Source organism: Toxorhynchites rutilus, chromosome 1, assembly GCF_029784135.1.
Source record: "Toxorhynchites rutilus septentrionalis strain SRP chromosome 1, ASM2978413v1, whole genome shotgun sequence".
Lineage (NCBI taxonomy): Eukaryota > Metazoa > Arthropoda > Insecta > Diptera > Culicidae > Toxorhynchites > Toxorhynchites rutilus.
The window spans coordinates 170,302,154-170,324,449 of record NC_073744.1 but is presented as its reverse complement, the minus strand read 5'-3'; positions in this window follow the sequence as shown (position 1 = coordinate 170,324,449).

Genomic DNA, 22,296 nt, shown 5'->3' with positions numbered 1-22,296 from the left:
GGCGTCGTTATTGACCATTTAAAGCTCGGATCACCGAAAATTGCACAACGAGAATGATTTGCTAGTCCCAAGCGTCATTCTGTGTGTTCTTTGTGCAATTTGGTTGGTTCAGGTCAATCACGGAGAGCAACTACGAATTGTACAGTCTACCCAAGCTCAAGCTCAAGCTCAAGCAAATGAAAAAATTGGGTTATAGAGGGCGAAGGCTTCAAATTGTGTAGCGAACATTATTCTTTATAGCTACTGGTGGAGTTTAGTACGATTTTTCTGTGCGGTCCCTATTTCCCGCACAAAAACAGGTTTGCCTGTATAAGCTCACTCCGATTCTGGAAGAGTTCGGGGTACGTACTCGTAGAATGTAGTAATCGTGATAAATATGTTGTAAACCAGTAATATCTGCAGAGATCCCTGACATTCGTGATACGAGGTGGGTAGATGGAAAACTATTGATTTTAATGTTGTGATTCAGGTAATGTAATAGAACTATTAATTGAAATTATTAAATTGCAGTTTGATCTGCATTAAAGATGCTACAAAAAAGGTGATGCAAAATCGCGAATAGCTCGAGTTAGTGTATGCCCAAGGTCGTGACGTGAATGTAGTTGTCATGAGATAGAATTACACTTGAATAGGAGCTGAAAAGTAAGGTGACTTCCAGAATAGAACGAGTGACTACAGCAAGCGTGGAAAATTTACACTATGATTAAATATTGACAATAATCAACTAAAATGATTGCCAATTGCGAAGAGAAAATTAAACTGAACCAAATATTCCTGCTTTCTATATCCATAATTGCCTATTACTTTTAATAGCGTTTTCGGTGAGATATGGGAAGATTCGCGTCAGGACAACGTTCACTTGGCTCTGGTGGATATATCGTGTCTGTGCTATTATCACGAAGATAACTTCATTAAGATGCTTAAGGCTTCCGTCCGCCCCGGCGCGTATAATTACACCATCGTTCACCGACACCCACTTCTTGTGTATGTGTGTGTGGTGGCGTCAATTCCTAGGAACCCATCTTCCTCCCGCGAACCGACGAGGACGAGTGAATAACCTCATTATCGAGCTGACGACACTTTCCGCGCGGCGTTGGCCACAATGTTGTATCGAGCAGTGGTTCGACCGTTGTTACATTGCGCTGATTGGATGACCCAGATCGCGATGCGAACTGGTTCGAACAGATTACTGGCTATATAAATATTTAACAACGAGTCGACTAAAGAAGGCATTAAGTTCTATAAATTCCGGCCGCAATCTCGCCGGCAAGAATCTCCGGCAAGGCAAACTCCGCCACTCAACGCTCTCGATTGTCATTCGATCAGATAACACATAAAAGCTGTTTAATGCAGGCATAAAACGGCTCTCGGCTGAAGAATGCCTCAATCGGGGGATTCGCGAAAAAAAAAGGAACGGACACTGCCATCGAAACAAGCTCTCTCTCCCATCCGGCACTGATGAGACGGGTATTGTGTGTCCTCGGTGTTCGGCCACAAGCCGAGCCAGGGAAGCTTTCCGTCAAGTTAGCGGACAGTATGTGGTGATAGCATCGTTGGATGGGGAACCAGCGATGATGAGTAAGGAAAAATGCGAAAGAAAGACAGGAATGGGAGGAATAAAAACTGCAAACCCAACCGACATTCACGTCGGATTGGTCATTTATGAGAGATTAAAAGCGATCAATTTATTGTGATATCATACAGGTGTTACTGTTTGTGTTAGGTGGATAGGAATGATGGGTGTATCACTAGTTTTAACAGTTGGAAGAGATTGAACATAAAATTACCCATATTCAGAATAAAAATGGACTTTACTTCATACTTGTACCCCCATCTATTTGTAGACAGTTTTTTCACGATAGAAATTCGTATTGATCGTAATGATTAAATGAAACAACACGTTCGTAGACCCCAATGAGATCATTAAATTAAAACTTATATTATTAATATCTTAAGATAGTTTTTGACGTAGGACTACTTCTTTGATTTCTGTATTAACGAACAATTAAGAGATTTCAAATGTATATTGCGCAAACTCGTCATTGCTATATATGTTATACCGTTCTGAATCATATTTCGGACGCTCAAGCCACTTGACGCAGAAAACCGATCTATACTACATGCACAGGTATTATTTGGTTGATTTATTGAATAAATTAGTTCAATATGCTTTTAAGCTTTCTACTTTAGCACCTATTTGATTTGAAACATCAAAAATTATCGAATAAAAATGTTTTTCAGTTGAAGCGAACAAAAATCATACTTCGGACACTACACCCAAAGTTAATTTTTAGCACAAGTTATGGCATCCTGATTTATTACATTAAATGAGCTGAAAAATAACAGAAAATGTTCTACTCCCCAATACATGTATATCATTTGTATAATATATATGCCAATATGAGCGAGCGAAACAGGAGACACATTTGAATGAAAGCATATGAAAGCTTTTCGTACAGTTTGCCAAATACACGGCCCGGACAGAGAGAGATTTATTCTCGTTCATGTTCTTCTTTATCTTCTTAGAAAACCATTTCAAACTTCGTTTTATGATGAGGTGTAATATTATCACGCTTCAATATTACAGCGCTGGCAGCTATATGGATAGCGTGTTCGTGTGAAATAGCTTTGCATTCCAGCCGGCCTTGGTTCGATCCCCATCGTATGGACTTGTTTTTTTCTGGCACAATCCCAAATGAAATGAGAAAAGAAAACAGAAAGAGATGTCTGCTCGCACACGTGCAAACCATTTTTAAGCTTTTAAAACAGCTCATTATTTGCGCATTTGACCCTCTAACATACGAAATGCCATCATTTCTGCCAAAGATGAAATGCTTTCAGCCAACGCTAGTTTGGGTGTAGTTACGCGAAGCTTCCGCAAGAAAACAAATCGAGGATTATCCACCTCGATAAAACCCTATATTATAATGCTTTGTAGGATAACTCCACACCTTCATACAAACATTATTACAGCTTGGTTTAATAACTACCAATCTTGTGCTTGAACTTAGGTAGACAACACGCTTTTTAATTGGTTCTCTTGATTGATCAGAAACAGTGAAACTGTACAAAGAACACACAAAATTACAACTCTCATTGTGCAAGTATTTACAACTTTAAATAGCCAATAACGACGCCGACCAAGTTCCTACAATCACTCGAGAAGAAAGAATGGAATGTTAGTGTGATACTCGCGGACCCTATATCGTGGTTCCCCTGTGACAATAGAGAAGAGGTAGTTGTTGGTGGGAAGGTTTAAGAATCAGGGTTCTGTAAATGCGAACTCTCAATCAATGGGGGGATAAGATCTCGAAAATCATATTGCGACGGACCGAGCGGTCCAAGGCTTGGATTATCTCATATTGTCTGGTTAGAAAAATGTCTAATGAGATTAATTGGAATTAATTTTAAGGGGCGCTGCAATATTTATTTTAACACGGTGAGCCCTGTGTCGGTCCCCAGGGACTGATATTGAACTTTTCGTTAGAAAAACTTTGATCACTGGAACTGACATTTACAAAATAAGGAACATAAAAAGAAAATGTTTTGTTTTCGATTGTTGCACGATCTGTGACTACTTTCTAGACGAATTTCTGACCATTTTATTTCTAGGCAATAAACATCTTTGGGAGCGGGAACCGACATTGATATAGTGCAAATGCTCTTGATGCGGACTGAATGGAAACCGCAGCAAGAACAATCCAAGGCTCAACGTGTTATTATACAAACAGAAGAATAACTCTAAAAAGCCATAATGCATTGCAATCACAAGTATAACGTGTAACATACCCAAAGAGCAATTCGTTATACCGGAATATCAGTCTATCTCAGTATCATTCAGAAAAAAAATAACAGAGAGCTATGTCCACGACACGACCTTATTGTTGACGTGGGACTAACAAAATATTTTACTCAATTCGCCTGTTGAACACATGAGGTGAATAATATGTATCCGAAAGGTTGAAGTGTTGTGTCCGAAACATGACCGCACGGTGACGAAGGATTACATTATAATATTTGTTACATATTGATTATATCTATATTATGATATCTTTGAGCCAGATGCACTGCAGTCACTTTCAGTAGTGCTAGGAAAAAGCTTCGCGGCCTACACAAATGTATGCAAAATTGCAAAAAAACTCTTATTTCAACCCTTTTATTATATTGATTACTAGCTAACCCGGCAAACTTCGTCCCGCCCATTGACTTGATTAATTCTCGAGTAATGCAGAAATTTGTGTTTTATTTGTATGGCAGCCACCCCTAAGAGAGGGGGGAGGGGTATCTAACCACCATAGAAACATTCATTGCACCCTAAAGTTTCCATATGCCTAATTTGGTTTAATTTGCTTGATTAATTCTCGGGTAATGCAAAAATTTGTGTTTCATTTGTACGGCAGCCCCCTCTAAGAGAGGGGGAAGGAGTATCTTAACACCATAGAAACATTTATTGGATCCTAAAACCTCCACATGCCAACTTTGGTTTCGTTTGCTTGGTTAATTTCCGAGTAATGCAGAAATTAGTGTTTCATTTGTATGGCAGCCCCCCCTTAGAGAGGGGGTAGGGGTCTCAAAATATCACGAAAACCTTCCCCGGCCCCAAAAACCCCTACATACCAATTTTCATGTCGATCGGTTCAGTAGTTTCCGAGTCTATAAGAATCAGACAGACAGACAGACATCACTCCATTTTTATATATATAGATAGATGACAAATTTTATAATTATCTATATTGTGTCCAAGTATCCAAATCGATTAGTGTAAAAACCTCGTAGATCCATTAAGAAATGACTGAGCAATAAGCGCTCAAAATTGAACAATTTTTGAGACGCGACTGATATTTATTTTTTTTTCGGTATGAATCCTCATTGTGTATTCAAAAGACGGAACCCCAATCCTATCCTAAATTCACATCGAAATACTTCGTTACGTGGGGTCATCGTATCCTGAAAGGTTGCGTGTCCGCTACTAAGCGAACGATCATGAGCTCATAACTCAGAGCCCTCAACTGACCATCTTTGTGTGTTATTCTAGCTGCTATGTCCACGCAACAATCATCATGTGACGGTAATCCTAGCCCCTTACCGCTCACATTTTCGGTCTGCTGCATCGGTAATTGGCACTATTGAAAACACAACAATGGAAGCCTCATATCAAAGTTTAACTGTGAACATTCGAATAATAGGAATATTCTTACGCCGAAAAAGGCGACATGTGTTGTGTATCGATAGAATACGAATACTCTTACGCCTGAACGGCTACAGTGTAATAGATAAAACAAATGTTTATCGATGGATAAGGAACATACTCTTGCGCCTAAAAATGGGAACAGTGTAATATGCAACAAAAGTTATCTTAATATAAAAAATGTACACGAATGAATTCGGCTCTGTTACAGCTGAATTGCTAAAAGAGCCTAATAAAATAAACAGATGGGATTAAAAAAAACTTCGTTACGGACAATTTTATCGACGAAGCTCAACAATAGGTACCATTTGAACAAAACTTTCATCAATGAGAAGCGTCTAACGTCAGTTGTCTCGTGATATTGATAAAACAGTGCATAGTGCACTGGTGTACTACTCCGCAACCCCTCGGTTCGTGGTATGAGCCTCAGGAAACGTTGACTTCGTTCAGCTTCTTTTTATGTTGGTGAGCACTTCGTAGAAAGAAAACTTCGACCGTTTCGAGCATAGGTTAGATCCGATGTATAGATCGAACGCGTACATGTCACGCTGCACCGGGTGGAAGGTATTTTTTTTTTGTTTCTATTCCAATTTTTAGGTTTTGATATTGCTTTTCAAAGGCTACGACAGATTTACGTCAAAATAATGCATCAGAGCAATCAAAATTTATTTAAGGAGTTAATTGTTAAATTTCGTCCCTTTCTAAGAGAATATCGGAAGTGATAAAAGAGAGAATTGAGTAAAATAATTCAGAAGCCCTACGTTAACAGTGCTGTCGGGTCTTGGATACCAAACATCTAATATTGAAAAAAAACTTCAAAACGAGAAACATTTTTGTAATGAAATAGTAGAACGCCAACGGGTGTTGATGATTCACATGCCAATCGAACTGCAAATTCTCTCAGATTTTTTTGATTCATTACGATCCTCTTATCCGTAAATGGTTTAAATTACCAATAATCAGAAGCATCCCCATTTTCTCATACATTTGCTTTGCACAGTTCTGTTCTTAACCACACATAATGTCAACACCGGACAACTAATGTAGCCGTGAGGAACAATTTTGATATACCACTGCGAATCAGGGGCGCGTAAATCACTCGCACGAAACAGAAATGAAGCGTTGGCTATGTGGACATTGTGGAGGGCAGTTTACAGCCATTAGCTATTTCTAACACTCAGTCTCGCTTCAGCTAGTGAGCAGTCAACACTTTTTTCCAATAATGACGTCACACACAACGGTTTTGCTCGATACAAAGTTCGGTATATAAAGTGGGGAGGCACTACAACGGATTTCATGCCGTCTAGTGGAGAGTGCTTCTGTATTTTTGCATCACGCGCACACATTTTGGTTGTTTTTATGCGTTGCGCAATAATGGTGCTGGTAGGACAAATGTATAGTCGCAAGTGATACAACCTTGGAAACAACCCCCTTAAATGTTGTGGTATAAAATTCGACATGTAGGGGAAATGGGGGGAATTTGAGCCACCTAAGCAAATCGCCTCATATTCCCAAACCAATACAGTCTAAATCAAAAATGTCACATTGTACACTTTGTTCTCTCTCAATCAATAATGCTTAATCATTATATGAAGCTTCAAATTACAAAATATATAATAAAATAAAAGAGATGATTTTTGGATATTAAAATTTGATGTGGGTGTTCGGTCCAGTGTGTGTTTATTTATTTATTTATTTTTCGTCGTCTTCGATCGCACAGACTGAAACTTAACCCCTTCCCGTATTATTTAATACGTCACAAATCAAGTGATTTAACTAGCCTGCTGAGCGTTGTAGTGCCCTATGTTATTCAAGTACCCACGAGTAAGACTCGATGTTGTACGGGAAAGGGTTAAATTATGTCTTCATTCCTAGCCTTAAAACTATTCTTGGACATTCCTAAATCGTGGACATGACAAACCGCGTTGAATGCTTTCAGACATGAGCTAAATGGTAACCTTTTTGTCCGTAACTGGTTCTGTGAAATGGCAGATTGATGACGGGAAAACTTCGAAGCGTTCATCAAATAGAACGCGAGTGTAACACATTAGGTTTGTTGCCGTCGATCTGTGCAATTCCAAATCCGTGTTGTTCCTCTGATATCAGCGAGTGCGCAGTTCTATACAGTACAGCATAGTTTCAAAAACCTGTGTTTTTTGAGAGTAATAAAGGAGGGCATGAAGGAGAACTATATCTATCTCGGTCTGGGCCCTGTATGTGGCGAAGTATGCGAAAAGCTCATAGTTTCAAAAACCTTGCCAAGTGAGCATAGAATCGATATTTCACGGTAATTTTCAACGCGATGAGTATTGCCCGATTTGTGGATCGGAACAATTCGAGCTGCTTTCCAAATCTTCGGAAATGTCTTCTCAAAGAGTGACTTATTGAATAGACAAGCAACAGGAAAAGCCAATGAGGAGGCACAATGCTTGAGAAATAGCGGTAGTAGTCCATCAACTCCAGCTCTTTTGGACACATCAATGTTTTCGAGCGCTTTTTGGACTTCCTCGAGTTGAGGGAATATTTTTGTCGTACATTGGAATGTGCCGAAAGCCTCCTTTCATCGAATAAACATACTTATGTTTATGTAAAGTATTCTGGAATAATGGTACAATCAGTAACAGTATTCTGGGATCGATACCAGGTATCTTGGCCAGATTCCAGACCAGAAAAATTGGATTTAGACCATCTCGAATTCTGCATGGATTTTTTCACTGTTGTTCGAGCATTTTCAAACACTTTCGATGCTTGGTCAAAGAAAATCCGTTCTTGATGGAATGCGTTGCTCTTTCATGCTCCTCCTTCTTCCAAAGGCAATTCTTATTTTGTAATTCAGCGGCATCTGGAATCAATTAGACCAAAGAAAAGCCTCAAACCTGTAAGACCATTTCACCCCACAGAAACGTGTCCATGTCACCCCACACAACATGCAAAAATTGAAATGCAATTCATTTCATTTATTGTTATCAAACTTACAGATTCGCTGCATCAAATTCTTCCTTTTCTGTAGGCGAACAGAACTTTACTGCACAATACACGATAAGTTTGTTTAATCAGCGGGAAAAACCTTAAAACCACGATCGAAAAACTCACATTTTTTGACAATCAAAGTGCTTGCAGTGTTCATGCTACCGTTTCCTTCCACCTGTCGAATTTTACCGAATAAAAGGTTCCTTCCACCTGTCGAATTCACAAAAAGGAGATGTCATTATAAAAAATCCAAGTTGAACCGTATTTTTTGAGATAAAAGGGGGGGTTCAAATCACCCCGTATGTCCAACTCACCCCGTGTTACCCTACACCCAATTCATCTTCAATAACACAAAGCTCAATATCTTCCAACGCATGTTGATGTCAATGTCATGATTCATTATTCAGTTTTTTAAATAGCAGTTCCGAAGAACGTATGGTGTATAATCCTAAATACTAAATGAAGCAAAATCATCAAAATCACCAATATTTAGGTTTCAATAATCACTTACCTATTCGTTTCGGTTAATTACTTGAAAACCTCGGTTGGGAATGTAGCATATGTAGCATGTAGCATACTGCTTTCTCTCAGCATAAATCCTTCAAACTCTGTGATCAAGTCCGAGAATACACCCAAACTAGGGTTGGCAGAAAACATTTCATCTTTGTCAGAAATGATGCCATTTCGTGTGCCGGAGAGTCAAATGCGCAAGTAATGAGCTGTTTTAAAAGCTTAAAAATGGTTTGTATGTATGCGGAGCAGACCTCTCTTTCTGTTTTCTTTTCTCATTTCATTTGGGATTGTGCCAAAAAAAAGTCCATACGTCGTCGTCAATGGGGATCGAACCAAGGCCGGTTGGAATGCAAAGATGTTTTACACGACCATGCTATCCACTTGGCTAATGATGCTTCGGCAGTTGTTCAGCAAATACGTGATAATATTGCACCTGATTATAAAATGAAGTTGGGAAGTGTTTTTTGAGAGTAATAAAGGAGGGCATGAAGGAGTACTATATCTATCTCGATCTGGGCCCTGTATGTGGCGAAGTATGCGAAAAGCTTATTTGTCTTTTGTTTCGCTCGCTCGTATTAATTTTATATTGCTGTACCATGTATATTATACAAATGCTTACCCGTATTTGTGAGTCGGGACATTTTCTGTTATGTTATGTCTCATTTAATGTCATAAATCGGGATGGCAAAACACGAGCTAAAAATTAATTGTGGGTGTATCGTGAGCTGTCCAGCTGCACAAAATCATACACACACCTTGAAAGTTGCGTCATTAACGTCCTTCCGTAAATCACGACAATACCCATTGGATCTACAAAAATCATCGAGATCAAACTTTTTCCATCACTGAAGAAGCTAACCTGAAATAGTTAATAGTACCAGAAATATTCTATTGAAGTTTTCCACATTTACATTGAAGACAAAAGAAATTGAAACTTGATTAAGCCTAAGGTAAATGATTCTGGTTAGTCAATTCGAAAATATGATCATGGTTTGCCCACTTTTTTGAATGCTCTAATTATTTTATTATTTATTATTATTTTATTGTCGTCAATCAAATTTGTAGACCAATACATTCTTAATACTACTTAAATTACTTACTTAAAACTAAAAAAAACTAAAGAGAGCTGGCTGGATATTTTATGCGTTTAATTCAAAAAACTATTTTAACAAGTTAAATAATCAAAATTTTTTATTTTTATTTATTTATTTCGTCAAACCAGCGTAGACTAAATATGCTGCCCAAATATTACAGTGAAATTTAACTATATCTCATTCTATTCAAATAGTCTTTGAGCATTGACCTTGACATGGTTACATCAATTATTTCACTGTGTTTGTTACAGAGGCTCATCATACGATTAATAGGATTATATTTGGCATAATTCGTTCTTCGGTAATCTATGTAGAAAATGTTAGGGTTTCTCAGGTGCCTAATCGGTGCGTAAGAATTTAGGTTTCCTAATATTGCTTCTGAGTCCACTCGTTGTGATATGATGTCAATAATGAATAGAATCATGACAGAGTTCCGACGTTCTTTTAAGCTTTCATATTGATTAGCATGCAACGTGCCTCATATGGAGGAAGAAGGTATGAACATCAGCCTAGTTTACAAAGTGCAAATAATAAAAATTGTTTTTGCACAGATTCAATTCTGTCTTCGTGTGAAGCTATGTAGGGGGACCATACAATACTACAGTATTCAAGAATTGATCTGACGTATATAATATACAATGTTTTTAATGTGTACGGATCGTGGAAATGGTAACTAAAGCGTTTGATGAAGCTCAACATATTATTTGCTCTATGGATGATTGTATTATACACTGAGAGGAAAATTTAGTATATATGACGAATTTTTTCGTAAATGTTACCAATTCGCTAGTCATTTTCTACCCTACTAATCATTGGTACATCTCACAAAAGAAAATTGGTAGGCATTATTTTTGTAGGATGGTGGGCATGTTGGCCCACCATTGGAGCAACATCAGTGAAAACGTTGTTTTTTATTTGTAAGAGATAATGATAAGGGATAATGACATTATGTTATTGATAATTAATTCTTATTTATAAAGTTGTCTTCAATCATACATTATCTTTTACACAGTAATTTCCTACATCCTACATTCTATATCTAAACATTGCTCGTGCAAATAGACAGATTTAATCGCAGCCTCGACAGAATCAGTCTCATATGTTTTTTCAAATCCTCGCTCATCAAGGTTTTGCTCCTTTTCCTGTTGCACATTTTCATCATTTAGGACAGGAACAACTGATTGGCAGTTGATGGGACCAGATCGCAGTACATTTCATCCGCATTATTTGCTCTCCCGTTTCCTGATGTATGATTATGGTTAGTTATAAATATGGGTTTGTGATGAAATATATGTGATTACCTGACATTTATTTGTGTTGCAAATGCTTAGTCTAGTATACATTGAATATTCCACCAGTCAACTGTGCAATTTTAATCCAAGGTTAGAAACTGAAAATTAAAAGGGTAAGGATTGTGTTGAAGTTTATTTTTATAAGATTCGGTGTATTAAGATTTCACTACAACGAATTAAACTTTTGTTTTCCCGCAGCGAAAACAAGTTCTCGATATCTTTGTGGTCGAGAATTTGTTTTCGACGAAGAGAAACAAAAGCTACATATATTTTAATCTAATAAAAACCAAAAAACCTTACCTCCGAATGCCTTTGTTTCCTCAAGAAGAATGACGACTGCGAAGAACGTACATTACAGTTCCTAGAAATGAAAACAATCAAGGTTACACATGCTATGAAGTAAAATGTACGAATCTTTAGTAGGGATGTATATTGCATAAGACATCCGTTTTACAAAATTTTGGTAATATGTACAAAAAATGCGTACATTTTACCAATGTTTCAACTACTAAAGATTTGGTAGCTGCATTTACTAATGTTTTCCTCCAGTGTAATGATCAACGAAGGTTAGTTTTGAATCTAAGACCACGCCTAAGGTTGATTTCCCTGCTTAACACCATTGTTCAATGGTGTTCTTCTTCTTGTAATTGTCATCAAAGTGCGTTTCCTAACATTGAGCTGTAATGAACTCTTAGTGCACCAATTATAAACTATGTTAACTTCATTTTGGCATGTTGGAGAGTCTTCTTCATTCTTTATTTCCATATACAGCTTCATATCATCTGCGTAGATAAGTGCCTTAACACTGTTAAGAAAAACGCAAAAGCCTTGAGGAACTCCGGATGTAACAAATATTGGTTTTGAAATTTTCCCATTAAACCTTACTATTTGCGTGCGGTCAGTCAAATATAATTCTAGCCATTTCAATAGTCCAGCTAACCTTACTAAAGTCAGTGTGTAGAGCAGGAGTGGCCAAACATTTGGGCATCACGGGCGACTAATTGTTCAAATGTTAGGCTGCGGTCTACCAACGTTAACTATATCACAAAGTCATTAGTAAATGAATGTAGTACTAGACAAGAGAACAAAGTTTTAACCATCCTGTACTCGCGCACAAAATCATAACTCGTATACTCGCGCACGGTGTCACAGGCTGTGCGTGTCTCTGTAATTTTGCCATTGTGTATTTTAGGCGTTATTTGTATTTATTTAAAAAAAAAAAATATATCTTGATTTACCTCTAATGGGACATATCGAATCACCACTCAGTGTCGAATTAGTGGCGAATGTGATCTGTAATTGGACATATCAACAAACACAACACAATCTGAAAAACAAGTTAAAACAGGAAGATCATTGAAATCTAACAAATAAAAATAAGAATTATGTGCAAAATATATAATCTAGTAAAATGGATTAAAACACTCCTACAAATTTATCGTGTTGTAGAAACTTGCACAAAGGATGTTTACAAAAATGTCCAATTAGCTAGATGTCTAATTAGAGGCGAATCACTGTATAATTAATTGAAAAAACAACAGCAAATAGTTTTTCTCCAACTTCATTCAGTTTCAATAGTCATTTATTTCAGCCTCCTCAAAACAATATTATTGATTCTCGGTCTGTAACACCGAGACTGTGAGAGAGTTAATTAAAGTAAAAACATAGGTATTGCAAATAAATATTCAATGATAAATTATTCTAAAAAATAAAAATATTTATCGATTGCTAAATTGATTTTTCTTTATTTTCTGTAAAGTTTCATCAAAAAATATCGCTGAATTTTTAAGAAAATTATGATTTTTGATCATACACAGCATCTATTTTCGATAGAAATACATCCAAGATGATTATTATATTCCTCAACTAACTAGAAGTATAAGAACTATCTATCGGAAATATTGGGCCCTATTATGTAAATTGAATCGAACGGTCAATTCGATCACTATAATCATCACATCGAACAAATTTTCGTATTTTGTAAATCAATAGAATCTTATCAAATCAAGTTCTTTTTCGAACGTCGGAGAATTGCATATTTTGAAAAGTTGCCAAAATGTTTCTTAACGCAAAACATCAGGAGTGCAACAAGCAAACCAAACAGCTCGGGAAATTATGCCGACAGCATTCATCCGACGGCGTCTATAACAGCAAAATAGAACGAACGAGCAAAATTCTGTTCAACTAGAATTACATGACGGGCTTAGAATGCAAGGGGTGTAAGTGACTTGATCGATTTCTCTTCATCAACTTTTTCTTTAGTTAATAACTCAACTGCAAAAACGTTCCAATGTGAGTTTTCTATAGAATCCGATGGATGAGGTTTTGACCTATCTCCCACATTGTGTAATACAGCTGGAAATGAGTTTGCAGCTAAGTTATGACCAAAAGAGAGAGTCGATGTAGAGAAATCGATCAAATCACTTACACCCCTTTTATTCTAAGCCCCTCACAGCCAATAGGATCTATTATCTCCATTTACGAGTTCACTTTCACATGCTTTCATAAAGTTCTTCAGTAGTAGTATCCGATAGGATCTATTATCTCCATTTACGAGTTCACTTTCACATGCTTTCATAAAGTTCTTCAGTAGTAGTATAGGTAGTATATAAAGTTCTTCAGTAGTACAATAGGATCTATCACATTAAAGGGTGTGTCACATCAAATTGCATCACGGAAAAAACGCTGTAGAAATTTAATTTTTAGGAATTATATCTTCAGCTTTCGCTTATAATCAGATAAGAGTGTATAGATCACGTTGGCCATGCTTCACTGTCAATTTTTCGTAAATTTGGAAAAATGTCGTCGAACGAAAAAGAGCGTCGTGAATTAATCCTGCGCACTCATTTCGAGAATCCGGAGTTGTCACATCGGGACATCGGTAAGATGCTGGGAATCGTCCAATCCACGGTCAGCAGAGTACTAAAACAATACTTCGAGAACCTAACCATCGACCGGAAGGTGAAGAACGGCAAAAATGGATGCTCCGTCAGTGAAAAAGATCACAAGCGCGTATTTAAGCAGTTTAGACGTGATCCGAGAAGTTCGGTCCGGGATGTCGCCAATAAGCTGAATTTGTCAAGTTCATTCGTCCAGCGGACCAAGCAGCGGGAGGGCCTGCGTACATACAAGGTTCAGAAGGCTCCTAACCGCGACGAAAGGCAAAACATGGTGGGGAAGACGCGAGCCCGGAAGCTGTACACCGAAATGCTGACGAAGCCGCATTGCCTGGTAATGGACGACGAAACCTACGTCAAAGCGGACTTTCGTCAGCTGCTGGGCCTGTTGTTCTTCTCCGCAGAGGACAAATTCAGCGTTCCGGAGGAGATTCGCAAGCAGAAACTATCCAAGTTTGCCAAAAAGTACATGGTGTGGCAAGCGATCTGCTCTTGCGGAAAGCGGAGCGCCCCCTTCGTGATGACCGGCACGGTAAACGGGCAGGTTTACCTTAAGGAGTGCCTACAGAAGCGCTTACTACCACTATTGAAGCAGCACGAGGACCCGACCATCTTCTGGCCGGATCTCGCTTCGTGCCACTATTCAAAGGACGTGTTGGAGTGGTACAAAGCCAACGGGGTCACCTTCGTGCCAAAGGAAATGAACCCGTCCAACGCGCCGGAGCTTCGCCCAATAGAGAAATATTGGGCGATTATGAAGCAGGCCCTCCGGAAAAACCCAAAAGTTGTCAAATCGGAGGCGGACTTCAAGAGAAAATGGATTTCTGTTTAAAAAAAAACTACAACCTGACGTTGTACAGAACCTTATGGACGGGGTAAAGAGGAAGGGGCGAGCATACGGGCTTGGGTTCGAAGTATGAATAAAAAGAAAATGCCAAAAGTTGTTTAATAGTTTTTATTTTAGTGTCTAAAATTTTCAAAAGGATCGGTCTACTGGGCGAATTTCTACAGCGTTTTTTCTGTGATGCAATCTGATGTGACACACCCTTTATCATTGCTGTTCGTGTGCACACTATTTTCCGACACTTATCTGCTCCGCACCTTACATCGGGGCATTTCTAGATTTCACTTATTGTTCAATTTTTCCTGGTTTTCGCTAACACACAAATTGTTCGGCACTTTGAATCGGGGCATTTCTAAATTTCACTTATAACACACATTTTCCCCATACGAAGATTACTGATTCCTGTCACGGTCGCCATTTAGCGAGCTTAAAGGCTTTCGGACAACGAGCAATAAGTATCCCCGAGAGTTGTTCTCCGAGTCTTGTCCTCTGACAACTGACTCTGTTCGTCATTTTATTAACTCATTTTTCATACCTTAAATCTAGTACTACAATAAAAATATATGGCAGAAGAAAGTGGGAGTTGTCTTAGAAGCTTTAGTTATTTACTGCCCATCCAATCAGAAATGAATGGTAAGCAAAACATAGTTATACAATTAAACGCGCGAATGGTACGCCAGTTGCGAAACCATAAATAAATGAAAACATGCTTGCAAAATGCGCTGAGCGTTCTATGAAGTTTGCTGCGCACGCGGAAATGAGTTGACCTAGTAACGCTTGTAAACACAATTGTTCTGGTTGAAGTTTCAATATTTGGGCTACACAGTAAACATGTATGTTACTGTCGCTTCGTTATTTTTATTATGCCATTTGCGGAAGTATACAAATGAGTAAGCTAACGGGTTTTGAAATATGTGACGTTGAAAAATGGGTTGAATTTCTAATTGAAAGGATTTGAAGATTTGATCTTTTGAGAGAAATTGGAATTTAAAATAGTTAGAATACATCATCGAAAATAGTTATAGTACAATAGGGCCCAATATTTTATTATAAAAATTTATAAGTTCTCATTCATCACTGCTTTTCTATTCATGACTATGTTCATTGAAAAAATCTGCACAAATAATTCACATTACTTATCATAGTTTAACAACTATACTAACAATACTTCATTAAAACTCGCATTTGCAGTCTTCAAAGGTGAAGTTTTCTTCAAAAATGCTCCAAAAATTAGGTTTTTATTGATTTTCGAAACCTTATGCCGGATGTTTCCCGCATTTTCAATAGGTTATTTAACAAATGATATGTCTGGAGAAAACATTGTTTAAATTATTCCTAGTGCCATTTTTTGCTTTATTACAAGTTGTGGTCGAACTACTGGCTGTGTTAATCTCTATATCTATATAAATAAAATGATTTGGTGTCCGTTCCTCACGATTTAACTCAAGAACGTCAAGAACGGAACAACGGATTCGTACAGTTAGTATCAGGATTGATCTGCCTCAGTCTGTGTCAGGTTTATATGCTAAAAAAATTATGGAAAACCATTCGGAAAGCTGGAAAATTTGAAAGTAATTTTTTTAGCAAACAGCATAACAAATTGAAAAAATCGGAGAAAAATGATTTTTATATGGTCATAGTTCTTCTTCTTCTTGAATGGCTCTAACGTTCCTAGAGGAACTTCGCCGTCTCAATGTAGTAATTACTCGCGTCATTTTTATTATTACTTAGTTGAGATTTCTATGCCAAATAACACGCCTTGAATACATTCTGAGTGGCAAGCTCTAGAATACGCGTGATCACAGTGCAAGTCGGGGAAAATTTCTTTGGCGAAAAATTCCCCCGACCAGAACGGGAATTGAACCCGAACCCCCGGCATGAGTGCTATGTAATGGAAACATCTTTTTTCCACAGGGTTGACAAAATCGTGAACTGAAATTATGTTTCGAAATGAATTAAAATTTATCGATCATCTATCTCTATAATATATGAAAAAGTTCTGTTCGTTTGTGTACACGTCAACAACTCGAAAAGCTCGGAACCGATTGAGCTCGAACAATACATTATACAATATACAAAACAACCAATCACATCAACATAACATCAACATAAAAAATTGAAAAATTCAACTCAACCATACAACCAAAATGTGCCACAGAAAAGCGTGGCAGGGTACAGCTAGTATTAAATAATTAACAATCGGAAAGAAGAATTCAAACGGAAACATTAATGAAGAAACATCTACTTTTCTTAGAATCCGCTGACGATATAAACGTTGCAGTTGATTGCTTTACAAGCTTGCTTAAAAGTCATTTGGTTGATTTCATCCCACTGCGCAGACCGTCTCCTAAGCCACCCTGGGGAAATGCACACCTAAGACATCTAAAATGTCTAAGATCGAAGGCGCTTCGAGTTTATTGCCGATCCCGGTGCTTATATACCAAGCAACATTTCGCGCGGGCTAGTGACAGTTACCGAATATATAACCGCTATTTATACAAACGCTACAGCATACGGACTCAAGAAGATTTACGTAGACACCCTGCACATTTTTGGAAATTCGTGAAGTCAAAACGGAACAACAATGGGTTGCCCGCGGAAATGTTTCTGGGCAACGAGGTTGTTCATTCAACTGCAGAAAAATGTAGATTGTTTGCAACTCACCTCAAAAGCGCATTCAACGACGCTTGTAGAGATACACCAAGAGACGTGTGCCATCTGGGAAACCTCGACATCACACCGAATCAAGTGAAATTCGCCATAAACAAATTGAGATGTTCAATATCCAGTCCTGATGGAATACCTACCTACATCCTTAAAAAATGTTGTGACGAGTTGGTTTCTCCACTCACGTCCATCTTTAATCTGTCATTAAGGCAACGCTGTTTTCCCACAAGCTGGAAGACGTCTATCATGTTTCCTGTGTTTAAAAAAGGGAATCGGCAGAATGTTGAGAACTACAGAGGAATAACTTCGCTTTGCGCCTGTTCCAAGGTTTTCGAAATTCTTATGAACGACCTACTTTTCGACTCTTGCAAGAATTACATTGCCATGGATCAGCACGGGTTTTATCCGAAAAGGTCAACCACGTTACTGTTTACCACGAACCTAGTTCAGTTCGCCTCTTTTTGTATAAAAAACATTGATGCTGGTGCCCAAGTCGACACCGTCTACACAGACTTGAAATCTGCCTTCGATAGAGTTGATCATGGAATACTGTTGGAACGATTAGGGAGAATCGGTATCTCCGCGGATATTATCAGCTGGTTCAAATCATACCTCTTAAATCGTAGGCTCACTGTTAGCATTGGGTCGGTAATTTCGGAACATTTCTCTAATTTATCTGGCGTGCCACAAGGGAGCAATCTGGGTCCCTTGCTATTTTCAATATTTATTAATGAGCTATCTGTCATACTACCACCCGGCTATCGACTGTTTTACGCTGACGACGTTAAAATCTACATGGTCATGAGGAGTATTGAGGACTGTTACGCTTTACAACAGCTGCTGAATCGTTTCACTGAATGGTGTACACGGAACATGCTTACGCTAAGCATTCATAAATGCAACGTTATCACGTTCCACCGCAAGCTCAATCCGACAGAGTACGATTACGCAATTGACGGACAGTCTCTCGATCGTGTATATCAAGTTCATGATCTCGGGATCATCCTAGACTCAGCATTCACCTTCCGATCACACTACAACGACATTATTTCTAGAGCTAACCGCCAACTGGGATTCATGTTTAAAATATCCCAAGAGTTTAACGACCCACTTTGCCTCCGGTCTCTATACTGCACTCTGGTGCGATCGATTCTGGAATTTAACTCTGTAGTTTGGTGCCCATACCAGTCAACATGGACCGCAAGAATCGAAGCAATACAGAGAAAATTCGTTAGACATGCCCTCCGACGTCTTCCGTGGCGAGATGCATTGAACCTTCCCCGATACGAAGATCGATGCAGATTGCTGGGACTGCAGACACTGGAACAGAGAAGGAGTATTGACCAAGCTGTGTTTGTTGCAAAAATTTTCAACGGAGAAGCTGACGCACCGGAATTATTAGGACAGCTTAACATCTACGCTCCTGAACGACTGCTTCGCCAACGAAACTTTCTGCTTCTTGAGCCCCGAAATACTTTGTACGGCCTCCCCTGTGCCTGACCCTGTGCGATTCATGTCGGCAAGTTTCAATGAAGTTTTCGCTCACTTTGATTTTGGCTCTACTGCGTCCGCATTCAAACACAGACTCACAGAACGGAATAGGATGAACCACTGACAACGACATTAACTATGGACAAGGGCCCAGTTCCCAATCAGTTTTTTGTTACTTTTTTTTATGACAGTTGACGCCTATTATTATTTACTTTTTTATATTTGTTGTGTTCAAAATGTGCTACTTTACTACTATACTTATGTATGTTTTGCATGTGAATGAAAAGATATGGGGTTTTGGCCTTCTCTATTTGGTTTTTCCCCATCTTAATTCATTAAGACAACAAAAAGTCAGATGAATAAATAATAAATAATAATACTCTCTAGTATGTTTTCACAGTAAAAGGGGAAGGGATATTTAATACATTGCGCTTGGAGGTGACACTATCCTAGACCAGCTGACGGGCACCTAGGAATACCTACGCGGGCGACCGCTCGACCGCGGACTACCATTTGGCCATCGCTGGTGTAGAGCTTCAACTTGATTACCATTATCCATTGCATTCAAAGTGAATGTGACAAATTCCAGCAAATTTGTTGTTGTTGATCGTCCTTTGAAAATTTGTTTGCTTATTTGTAAGTCGTGCCCTTAGTTGTTGAAAAAGCTTTTGGTTAATTATGGCTTTAAAGAGTTTTGGAATGCAAGAAATAATTGCTACTCCACTATAATTTCTTACATCGGATCTATTATCGGATTTGAATATAGGTACAAGAAAAGAGTTTTTCCATATTTTTGGCAACCTTTCTGATTCCAATGACTTATTGAAAAGCCATAAAAGTGGATGAGTTAATTCACATGTCAATTTTTTTATAAAAACCGGTGGAATTCCGTCAGGACCTGGCCCTTTTGAGACATCAAGCTTATTCAATGCGTCAAAAATTTCAATGTAAGTTAGTTTTCTGACTCTAACATCACATGGAAATTCTGGAAGAAATGCAAAGTAATCAGCGCTCCTGTGTAGAATAAGGTATCCGAATGTTTAAAAACATATAAATAAAATTGTCTTTTTCATGATTTACAGTAGTTTTATAGTATATTTTTACGGAATCAGATGTTTTAAAGGATTATAAAATACATCTTCTATTTGTAACATTTAGTCGATCACCAGATGATTATTTCGCACGTATTCAGACCTTTTCTGGATTATAATACTTACAAATATTGTAAGCATCATGCTTGCACACCATTTGTATCAGATTTACATAGCTAAACCATTAAATTAACGCATTTTGATGACCTCAATTCTGATCATCAGTTGTCCAATTCACTAATGTTGTTTTGCCCACATGATTTCTATGGCAACCGCTTGGCGCGCTGCAGTTTGTTTATGGTGTCCTTCGCGCATAGCAGAAATAAAGTTTTTCTGTGTTGAGTGTGTTGAGGTGAACACTTTTAAAATGCCCAAGAAAATGCAATATTCTGAAGAAAGCAAAAAAATTTTTTTTTTTTCTTTATTATAGTGATTTTCAACACATTTCGGCTGGTTCGTCACTTTTACTTCCATTTTTGGAAGAATGTCGGGAGTGAGAATTGAACTCGTGATCTCTGCGTGAGAGGTATGGATGTTACCGCTACGCCAGATCGCCTCCTAAGCAAAAATTATGAATAGATCAATATGATACTTGTGAATTCGAATGTTTTCATTCAAAAATGGTGATTTCTAAGACCGGACAAACCATGATCATTTTTTGGGCAAACCATAATTCATAATTCCTCTTTAAGGAAAATCGTTAAAAAACATAAAAATTTGAATAATTTCAACACCTTATGGTAGTATAAGCAACTAGTAGTGTAAAAACACCCCAAATCGGACAAACCAAGATCTTTTACCCTACCATATCTCATTGCCGATTCATGTTTTAGCGAATCTCAATCGGTTTTCGGTGTGAAAAGATGTAAGATTAGGGGCTTTCATCCTTTGAATCTTTTTGATGTTATTGCTTTCGACCAATATTTGATTAATTTTCCCCCGAGAAACATTACCAATTGTCAAAAACACCACTCAGAAACACGCCCGAATATCCCTTCTAGTGGAATTGCGTTGCTAAACTCTCTCGGAACCCTTCCATCGCGAACCTGCTTTGCTGCTGTCACGTTTTCTGTCTGACACCAAGTCATCGTAATCGTCGTCATCGCTGCTGCGCCCCAGCGGCGTCGGTCAACATCGTGAGCTCATGTCCTTTCGAAGTGCACCCTTCCCTGCGATGCGTGATGCTGCCAGTGTCCATCAGAACGCACTCTTCCTTCGTCGGCTGTGGGCGGAAGAAACAAGGAAGAAATGCGTACGGCTTTGATACTGAAAGGTGCACTTTCAATTTGATATTCTAGATGCCCATGTACGGGTAGCGACATCAAACTTGAGTCTCGGACTCGGAGCTCTCGGATTGTCCGAGAGATGACTTCGGGCGATAAACTGCAATGGTATATTTCTGAGCTCTTATGCACTTGCTGTGAGCCAATTTCATTTAGTTTACTCAATCACCAGGATTTTTAATGCATTGGCTGCATATTCCCACGGGACGGGATCCGAATTGGGACAGCATACAGCAGCTCGTAATCCAGAATCAATATCAACCCGGACCACATCCACCCCGGAGAGTGGTATCACGGGATGGGTGCGACACGCACACGGAGTGGGCGGCTGCAAGTGCCCTCTCGGCGGAAAGGGTATCATTTGTGACTGGCGCTAGATCCAATCATCCGGACACTATGGTAATTAACAGCAAAGTGGCTATAATCGTAATAACAATAATGAACAGTGCAATGTGCTTACGGGAATTGTGTCTCTTTGTTGCCGCGAACAAACAGTCACAGGTAGTTTCGCTCATTTCGTGTAATGCGCTTATGTGCTTGATTCCAACGCGGAGGGGCGGGCGGGAGCGTGGGAGAGAGTACGTTTGAATTACGTCCTTATTGGAGCGAGCAATGTCGCTCTGTGGTCATATTTCCTAGCTTAAGCACAACTGAAATGGTCGCTTTACCCTGTAGCACACTGTTCCGATGATCAAACGTAACAGAGTCGCCATCACCCACCACAACATAATCATTATCAAATTCAATTGAACACGTTTGACCGCACCAGATCAACAGAATTATCCTAGCATGTAAAGTCATCACGCCAAACTCAAACAAATCTGCGGTCGGCGGCGGGTGGAAATCAAAACTAGAAAAAGCGCTTCATTACCACCGTTACCACCCAATCGGTTCAATGTTTGCCATACATGCAAACTCTTGTTTGCAGCCTCAATATATGGACAACCATGGTATAACTCAATTTAA